Raw genomic sequence first — 11,162 nt, 5'->3', positions numbered from 1 at the left:
CATGAGGGCTCCAGCCTTGCAGCAAACTTCTGCCTGGGCATTCAGGCATTTCCATACATCCTCTGAAAACTAGGCAGAGGTTCCTAAACCCCAATTCTTGACTTTTGTGTACTGACAGGCTCAACACCATGTGAAAGCTGCCAAGGCTTGGGGCTTGCACCCTCTGAAGCCACAGCCCAAACTGTACTTTGGCCCCTTTTAGCCATGGCTAGAGTGGCTGGGACACAGGGAATGAAGTCCCCAGGCTGCACATAATAGGGAGGCCCTGGGCCCAACCCACAAAACCATTTTATCCTCCTAGGCCTCAGGGCCTGTGATGGGAGGGGCTGCCTCAAAAATCTCTGACACGCCCTTTTTCCCTGGAGATATTTTCCCCATTGTCTTCGTGATTAATATTTGGCTCCTCATTACTTATGCAAATATATGCAGCTGGCTTGAATTCCTCCTCAAAAAAATGGGATTTTCTTTTGTCTCACATTGTTAGGCTGCAAATTTTCCAAACGTTTATGCTCTGTTTCCCTTTTAAAACTGAATGTCTTTAACAACACACAAGTCACATCTTGAATGCTTTGCTGCTTAGAAATTTCTTCTGCCAGATACCCTAAATAATCTCTCTCAAGTCCAAAGTTCCACAAATCTCTAGGGCAGAGACAAAATGCCACCAGTCTTTTGCTAAAACATAACATCACCTTTGCTCCAGTTCGTAAGTTCCTCATCCCCATCTGAGTTCACCTCAGCTTGGATTTCACTCTCCATATCATTATCAGCATTTCGGCCAAAGTCATTCAAAAAGACTCTAGGGAGTTCCAAACTTTCCCACATTTTTCTGTCTTCTTCTGAGACCTTCAGTCTGTCCCAACCTTTGCCTGTTACCCATTTCCAAAGTTGCTTCCACATTTTCAGGTATCTTTTCAGCAGTAATTTGCTGTATTAGTCCATTTTCACACTGCTGATAAAGACATACCCAAGACTGGGAAATTTACAAAAGAAAGAGGTTTAATGGACTTACAGTTCCACATGTTTGGGGAGGCCTCACAATCATGGCAGAAGGCAAGGAGGAGCAGGTTACCTCTTACACAGATGGCAGCGGTCAAAGACAGAGAGCTTGTGCATTGGAAACTCCTTATAATACCATCAGATCTCATGAGACTACCATGAGAACAGGATGGGGGAAACCACCCCATGATTCAATTATCTCCCACGGGGTCCTTCCCATAACGTGGGAATTATGGGAGCTACAATTCCAGATGAGATTTAGGTGGAGACACAGCCAATCCATATCACGATATCTCTAGAGAATCACATGGTATTTGATTTTAAATCTGCTTTTAGCAGGTCCCACCAAGGAATACAATACGATTTGGTTCCACCATAATTAACAAATTTCAAAATTTTAACGTTCAGGTTTTCTGCCTTGTATCTGTTGCTTTTTGTTAATAGTTTCCTCCTTCTCTTTTCAATCAAGCAAAATTCTACTTCATTATTATCAGGTTCAACTTCTATATTAGCAATAGAGCCTTTCCCAACTGCAAAACAGAGAAATCAAACCACCTGTGCAATTAGACAGATACCTCCTTATTGGCTTTCCATTATGTAATGTGATCTCTCCTTTCTCTTCTATTCCAAATCTCTCTCTCTCTCTCTCTCTCTGTATTCTCTAGAGTATGGCTTTTGTCAGTTCTCCATTCATTCCACAATTTCCAAGCTTCCTTATTCCATACACTGAGTGCCTTTGTGCATCTTGAGTCTATCTCTACTGTGAGACTCATACAAATTTATGCTTGTGCCTCTGTGTTTTATCCTTTCTGGCTAGCTGAGAAGGAAATGCCAAAATTGACCATGAATCCCACATACTGAAAACATCACAGCCTCTGTGAAACTGCGTCTCTTAATGAATGCATGGAACCAAATCCAATCCCCAACTTGAAATCAACTCGAACTCTTATGAGAGCTAGAATAAAGCTATTTTGTGGAAATATGTTTGCAGTTTGGGATCCATGTATTATTGTAGCCTAGACTTTCATAATTAATATATATTATAACCATTTTGAATATATCCTGTGAATAATCTACACTCTACCAATGCTACTCTTAGTATTCTCCATAACTGAACTTAATGCTCCAATGGTAACCTGAATAGTGAACAATAGAGCAGAATTATTGCATAATTTATTCTAAAGATTGTATTTCTACTAGTAAAACCTAAATTCAAATTATAATTTCAGAAGCCACTAACAGTGTATATTATGCTTTCTCAGGGCCACACATTTCAGATGTTTAATCAGCATGTTAATATCAATCTTATTCACAGAGTTTTAGAAAGAGATAAAGTAAAATTAGGACATTATGAAAGGTGAGTAGACATTTTTATCATGCTGATTCTAATACAGATCTGGCTTAATCAAAAAGATTATTTTAGACATTTTTTGAATAAGGATATAGGACAACATCCCTTTACTTGCTGTGAGATAATTGCTTCCTTTGGCTGAAATAGAAAATATAGATGGTTGCAATAAAAAATAACAAAACATTGCCTGGGTTTATATTGTGCAGGCTAAAATATGTAGTAATCATTGGGTCATGACTTCTGTTCTAAAGGGTTTTGGGCCCCACTACTAAATTCCCCCCTTCCTCAAACAAAAGAAAGCAAAACAAAACAAAACTAACACCAATGAAACAACTAATTAAAAAAAAAGGTCTTATTTTTTTCATAGAATAAATGGAGTGTTTAGCTATATTCAATTAGTCTTTTGCAAAAGTAATAGACAGTAACAAAAGTAGTACCAATATCATAAACAGAACAGACTGAAGGTACATTCTCGCATTCCTCTTCGAATCCTACTTTTGAAGACATCCCAGTATGGTGTCTGATCTTTGGGAAGCACCACTATTTTTCAGCTTCTGCATTAAAGGTCATTCTTGGAATTGTCTCTGGTTTCTGAACCCTTGGAAAATTAAACAGAAATCAGCATTCTGGTTTACGTTCAACTTCTTTTCATGTCGAGATGACTAGACTGGTAAAAAGAAGTTAGTTCAGCATACTGGCGAACATAAACCAGGTTTGACAATTCAGGAAATATTTATAATTCATATGTAAGAAACTGCTCATTTCTCTAGAATGAGGTGATAATCTAATAAAATAAGTCAAATCCATGTTCTAGGCTTACCATCTTTCTCTGCCTCATTAGGTAACATCTGAGGACTAGTCTATGGTTATAATTAAAAACTTGAACTTTTTAGTATCCAAATCTCCACTGGAAATTATTTATTATTAAATACCTAGTTATTTTGCTATTAAATGCCATAACTTATTTTTCCTTCTTTAAAATTGTGAAGTGTTGAAAGGTAGAGATTTTTCTTCATTATATTCACTGAAGTATCTCAAGTGTCTACACCAGTGCCTGGCATACAGTAAGTATTTGATAAGTGTCAACTCAGTTGTATGAAAGGCTGAATGGATTATTTGTTTGGTCATCATATTACAGTCATACTCACCTTATTTCTGTTTTTAATAGGCTGAGTCCCTTCGGGGTTCATGAGCTTTGGAAATGTTCTTTCTTCTTCTTGGAGTTTTCTTTGTCCAGATGCCCCTTACTCATTGCGTAGGTCCCACATTGAAAGACACTTTCTCACTGAAGCCTTCCCTGAGCACAGAAGGGAAAGCAGAAGCTTCCTTCACTGGTCTTTTTTAGTATATACTCTACTGTAGTCCTTCATAGTATATATCACTTTTACCGTACTGAATTTCAAGTGTCTTGAGGGTAAAGATTACACTTTTCCTCCTCACCATACTACATTACTTAGAAGAGAGTCCAGTGGAAATTAGATGTTCAAAATCTAGTTACAGGTTGGTAACTGACCACTGTGTTCCTGGCACTATGCTCACTGTTGATTGTGCATTGGTGAACAACTTGCTCTATGAAACTGATATAAAGAAAATGAGCAAAATAACATTTTCCCCAAATGATTATAGGAATTATGAAAGGAAGGAATATAGTTCTGGGATGAATAAGATGGGTATGTTTCTAGATTTTTTAGTAAAGACCTGTGAGGTGGTAACACAAACAAAAACCTTACGAAAGAGGCTGCAGCCATGTAGAAACCTAGGGGAATATCTTTGTAGAAAGAGGAAACAGTATGTAGTGGGACTCAACACAGAAAAGAGCAAGCTGCCCGGTATCTACCCAAAGGCAAAGAAGTCATTACATAAAAAACAACCTGCACTCCTATATTTGTTGCATGGCTAGTCACAATAGCTAAGTCATCGAATCAACCTGTGTCCATAAATGGATCATTGGATAAAATGCAGAATACACACACACACACACACACACACACACACACACACACACACACACGGAATACTACTCAGACGTAAAAAAGAATGAAATCATGTTTTCTGTGCAGTATGGATAGAACTGGAAACCATTATCCCATGCAAAATAACTCAGAAAGGCAAATACCACATGTTCTTACTTATAAATGGGAGTGAGACAATGGGTACACAAGGACACACAGAGGGGAATAATAGATACTGGGGACTCCAAAAGCTGGGAGGGAGGAAGCAGTGGGTGAGACAAAAAAAATTTACTTATGGGGTACAGTGTACACTGTTTGGGTGATGGGTACATTAAAAGCCCAGACTTTGCCACTACACAATATATCCATGTAACAAAACTGCACTTTCATCCCCTAAACATATAAAAATGAAAATAAAAAAAAGCAGTAGAAAACAGTTGCCTAGGGTGAGGCCAGAGATGGAGACAAAAGCCAGCTGAAATGGGTATTATAATATAAAGCTTAGATTTTACTGGAAGAACAATGGAAATGACCAAAGACAGTCATTTGCTTTGCTTTAAGATTACTGTGCCCACTGTGTACACAGTAGGTTATAAGAGGGAAAGGATTAAAGTAAAGATAGGAACTGTTTCAGTGGTCTGGTAGCTATTCTGGAATGATGGCAGTAGAGATGGAAAGAAGAGGGTGGATTTCAGATACATTACAGGTATACAGTTGATAGGATATAATGATTAGCTCTAGGATAATCATAGGTGATAATGCTGTCAGATAATTTATCATGTAAATGGTAAACTTTTGAAAGGAAAACAAGGTAGTATTATTTACCCCTTGGAAGAAAAGGGATTTGTAAGGAGGTATGCTCATCCTCTTTTGTTTTTAAATATGTAGTAAGTAAAAATGCTTTTCATTAAAATAGAGGAGAATCAGGAGAGAAAAAGACAATGAGGAAATGGGCTAAAAAATATTGTTTGGTCAGAAAGATCTGAATGCTCAAAATGCTGAGATGGAGAAAGCACGACACTCTTTGGAACTGCCAAACAGTTCAGATATAACCTAAAGTTGACTAGAATATGAAAAATATGAGGTACTGTTCATCATAGGCTATCATGTATTATTAATTTTGGGGGGCACAGGTTCATTACCTTTGCCCAGCATATTCTGTCTGAAAATAACACATGAAGAAGTCAGTATAGTTTTCTAGTTGCTGAAATTAACATTTTAAATTCCAGTAATTTAGTCTCCCAATAGCCTAAAATGAATCATGATTCTTTAATTATAAATACGTAGAAATATTTTACAGAAAATTGGAAACTCAAGGAATTTGTTTTGCTGAGCTCTTCTTAAAAAATGAAGGGGCTAATGGCAAACCTTATTTATACACTAATAACTATTGGAATAGAATATAATGATGATTTTTTTATTTAACTTGCATTTAAATGCCTAAGGAGACTCAGAAAATCCGTACATCTATTTACTCCAGATTGGATCTGAAAGTCTATTTCCATCCAATTTCTCAGCATTATTAGTAGTGAAATATAAAGCCAGGATTACTGACCTAAGTGGATCATCAGATTTAGAAAAACCTATACATCACATAAGTTTGAATACAGATTACCAAGTGTTATTTTTAGTTCAGTCAAGTTTGATAGGGTTTGTATAACTGGTCTGAGAAATGAATTACTGAGGTTCACCACAGAGAATCTGTTCACTACCGCCTTAATGTGAAAGTCAGATTGTAAATTCATATCCATAGCAAGTAGAGTAAATGGAATTTTTCCCATATATTAGAAAATGGAATTATTATTAAGAACTGTTTCCATTGAAAAATTGTTTTGATGTAAGAGCTCTGATATGACAAGCCTTATCTATTTATTTATGCTTTACCTTCCCACATTTTGATCATTGTTTAAGTGCATAACAGTATGCACATCTGTTGCCCTGATGGATGGATTTGCTGCAGTATGGTACAGCTAATGAAAAGATGGCAAACAGTTAAAAGATAGATAAAGATTTATGAATCAATAAGAAAGCCTGATGCTAAGTACATAAATGACACAGTGGGCTAATCTGAGATACAAATTTCCAATTAATTTCACTCTGTGAAATGAAAATTTGTATTATGCTAAGAGAACTGTAGTTCCAAATGTTTCTATTGTTTCCTTTTATGTTTGGAATCTTCAAGTCTTTCTGCATGACTAAATAGTTACAGGCAGAGAATACTTTTCCAAAATTATTGTGTGCCAGACTTTTTAATATTTTTTGAACTTTTTATTGAAGAACAAGATATACGAAAGAGAATGTACAAATCATAAGTGTAAAGGTGGATGACTTTTCATAAACTTAACACACCCATGTGGCTGGCATAGAGATCAAACAACAATATTCCCAAGACTCCTCTGCAGGCCATCACATAGAGATTAACCACTTCAGACTATTAACACAGTGAAAGTACTTCTTTATTGGTGGTGGTGTTGTTGTTGTTTTTAGTACCTAAAATGGAAGCATCATACTTCCTGATAACAAAATACATTACAAAGCTATGGTAATCGAAACAGTATGGTACTTGAAAAAAGACAGACATGTAGACAAATGGAAAAGAATAGAGAACCTAGAACTAAATCCACATATTATGGTAAACTGATCTACAAGAGTTCTAAACACACACAGTGGGGGAAATGATAGTTTCTTCGACAAATAATGTTGGGGAAACTGGATATCCACATGCAAAATAATGAAAATGGGTCCTTATACTATAAACAAAAACGAACTCAAAATCAATTAAAGACTTAAATAAAAGATCTGAAACTGTAAAATTCCTAGAACACATAGGGAAGAGCTTCTTGACATTGTTTTTGGCTATATTTTTTTGGATTTAATACCAAAAACACAGAGAACATAAAATTAAGCAAATAGGATTACATCAAACTAAAAAGTTTCTGCACAGCAAAGAAAACAATCAATAGTGAAAAAACAACCTATGAAATGGAGAACATTTTTGCAAATCACATGCATACCTGATGGGGGTTAATCTCCAAAATATATAAGGAACTCATACAACTCATTAGCAAAACAACTAAGAACTTGATTTAAAAATGAACAAATAACTTAAATAGACATTTCTCCAACGAAGATATATAAATGAACAATAGTTATATGAAAAAATAATCACCATCACTCATCATAGAAATGCAGATGAAAACCTGAATGAAGTATCATCTCACACCTGTTAGAATAGCCGTTATTAAAAAAAAATAAAGACAAGTGTTGGTGATCATGTGGAGAAATTGGAAACCTGACACAATATTGGTGGAAATGAAAATGGTGCAGTCACTACAAAAAACAGTATGGAGCTTTCTCAAAAAATAAAAAAGAGAATGACTAAATGATCAAGCAATTCTACTTTGGAGGTTTTATTCCAAAGGACTGCAATCAGGTTTTAAAGAGATATTAACACTTCCTTTGTTTTTATGTATAACTGGACTCTTACAGTATAAGCCCTTTTAGTTATGACTTCCTTCATGCAACATTGCATTTGTGGGATTCATCCATCTTAGTAAGGACAGTTATAGTACGCTCCTTTACATTGTATATTACTATCCTTGTGTGAATGTCATTTTTAAGTTCATTTTATTGCTGATGTGAATATATGTAGTTTCCATTTTTAGCTATTGTATAAATAGAGCTTCTATAAACATTTTAATAAATATATTTTATAGAACATATATGTACATTTCTATTGGGTATATACTTAGAAGTATAATTGCTGACCCATATTGAATGCAAATGATCATTGTTACTAAACAGTGCCAAATTGGTTTTCAAAGTCCTTTTGTCCCTTTAGATTCCCCCACAAACTTAGCAGCATTTGGCAGTGGGTACCGTTTCAGTTTAATGAAAGTGGTAGCATATGATAGTTATACTTTGCAGTTTATTTAAGATGAATAAATTAAAATATCTGAACGTGTTTGTCTGTTATTTGGTAAACCATATAACTGATTGTTATTGTGATCGCTCAAGTCTTCTACTTAATTTTTTTAAATTGAATTTCTTTTCTTGATTTCTAGGATTTCTTTATATATATTCTGACAAGTCATTTCCAAATATATGTATGACAAACATTTTTTCTTGCAATTAAACTTCCTATCTCTCCCGTTCTGGAGAGAATTGAACTTAATGTAGTCCATTAAATTATTTTTGTTTTGGTTATAATTAAAGCTTTGTTCAGCCGAGTGTGGTGGCTCATGCCTGTAATCCCAGCACTCTGGGAGGCTGAGGCAGGCGGATCACCTGAGGTCAGGAGTTTGAGACCAGCCTGGCCAACATGGTGAAACCCCATCTCTACTAAAAATACAAAAATTAGCCGGGCGTGGTAGCAGGTGCCTGTAATCCCAGCTACTCGGGAGGCTGAGGCAGAAGAATCTCTTGAACCTGGGAGGCAGAGGTTGCAGTGAGCCGAGATCGCGCCATTGCACTCCAGCCTGGGGAACAAGAGAGAGACTTCGTCTCAAAAAAAAAAATAAATAAACGAAAAAAACGGTAAAAAAAAAAAGCTTTGTTCGTTTGCTAAAAATTTATTACATACTGTGTTGCTATAAACATATTTATTTTCTCATGTTTTCTTTTAAAATATGAATTATTCTACCCTTCACATTTAGAACTACAATTCCTGTGCAGTTGATTTTTTCATATGGTGTGAGATAGGAAATCAGTTTTTTTCATATGAAAAGCCATTGGCCTAACACTATTCATTGAAGGATCATTTTTTCTTCCCCTTAAGTATCATCTCTGTGATAAAGTAACTGTATGTATGTAGTAGTCTATTTGTGTACCCTCTATTATTTACTATTGATATTTCTGTCATTATGTATAGCAGGGAAGTAGGAGTTACAGAATTTCTAATATTTTTAAAACAGAATTTAAAGATTGAAAATGATTAGGAAGTAGTTTTCTGAAGTATTAACTTAGGTACAAAATTAAAGATTCCAAAATTTAAATGCAACATAAACATTTCTAAACAGATTTTGTAGTTTATTTTTATATTTTTAAAGAACTCATTTTGATTTTTGCTGTAGATAAAATGAAGCATTATGATATAATAATGCATTGATTTAATTTATTAAGTAAAACAATAAATGCATTTTAATTATATATAAAAATATAAATAGATTTTATATGAAATATATAGGTTTATATAATATCTATTTATATTGTATATATTTATATGTATTTAAAATAAAGATATAAATATATATGCAAATTTATATGTTATTTTATATAACATACATAAATATTTTATTATGATTTCATTTATAGTCTACATGGAAGCTTATTTTTCATAGGTTTTTCTCTCTACAAATTAAAGTATGGCATGTATATAAATTTGGCTATGTAAGTTGAAGTCTCATGAGAAAGTTTTCTTCATAGTTGTTATACGTGAATTCTACAGGTAAGGAATATTTGTGAGAGATGCTAGAATTATTTGAGTGTGGGCTAATTCTTGGTTCATTCTTTCTCATTTTTTTTTTTACTGGCATCTGGGTTTGTTGCCTTGTATAATGAAGTATCACTCAAATTAAACAAATCTATGTAAAATTGTAATAGAGTTTGATTATCCTCTTGCAAAAGAATAACAATACTCATGATTTTATTGTATAAACCATCCTTTCTGAAATGAAAATATAAACTTTATCACATATTGAACATTTGGTTATGTTTCCAGAGGTTTTTTCGCTGTTCTTCTACTAGACTTGTTAATTTATATATCATAATCAAATAATTTTAATCGCTATGGCATTGTATCAAGTTGTGGTAACTGGTAATCCCACTTGTTTTCCTCCTTTTATATTATTTTTACTGTTTTCAAACCTACATTAATATTAAAACCATTGAAGAGTAAAAACATTTCTTAATTTCCAACTAAAGCAATTCAAATAAAATTTTCAATGGAGTTACTTCAAATTTATATTTAGTTCTCAAACTTGACATTTAGTAATTCTTCCTTTTCTGGAGCATAATATGTTGATTCTTCAAAGAAATCTTGTTTATATCTTTTACAATGGCTTTATTACTTTTTCAAACATATTCTATAACATTTATGTTAAATGTATTCCCAATTATTTAAATAAATTTTAGTTATTATTTTATAAATTTTTAATTAATTTATCATATTAATTCCAGTGAAGAGAAAGTCTGCTGGCTTTGAATTTATGCATTTTAATAAAATTACCAACACTTAAAAATTGATTTTATGATAATTATTTTTAAAACTCTTGAATTTTTCTGGGAAAACCTATTAGATCATTTGTAAATAAAAACATTTTTCTTCCCAGCCTTTACTCCTATTAGTATATTTTCTCATCTAACATTATTACCTAGAATATCTACAATAATATTGAAAGTTGCTGCGTATCAATGGCTGTTCTGGACTTTCATGAAAATATACCAGGTTTCAACATTTTTATACTACTCACTGTTATAAAATGCACAAAACTCAAAATATAAAATATGACATAAAGCTAAAAGTAAATTTCATCTCTAGTCCTGTCCCTCAGTTACCAAGGTTACTTCACTGGAGGCAAATGTAGTTGCCTGGTTTGTATCATGACATTTATTTTTACACAAATTAAAACATACCAATACATTCAAATCTATTTTTACACAAATGTTAGCATAATAAACACACGGTTTCTCATTTCTTTCTCCTCATGTAGCAATAAAGCCTTTTTAAATTTCCTTCTTATGTCTGCTTTGTGTCATGGCAGAGGTACTAACCAAATATCCCATCTACTCATACACATTCCCAACCCCTTGCTGTCAGGCGGAGTAATCTAACTGGCTATGGCCATTAGGCTATGGACAGAAGT

This window comes from Pan paniscus, chromosome 15, assembly GCF_029289425.2.
Source record: "Pan paniscus chromosome 15, NHGRI_mPanPan1-v2.0_pri, whole genome shotgun sequence".
NCBI lineage: Eukaryota > Metazoa > Chordata > Mammalia > Primates > Hominidae > Pan > Pan paniscus.
Note: the sequence above shows the minus strand (reverse complement) of the source record.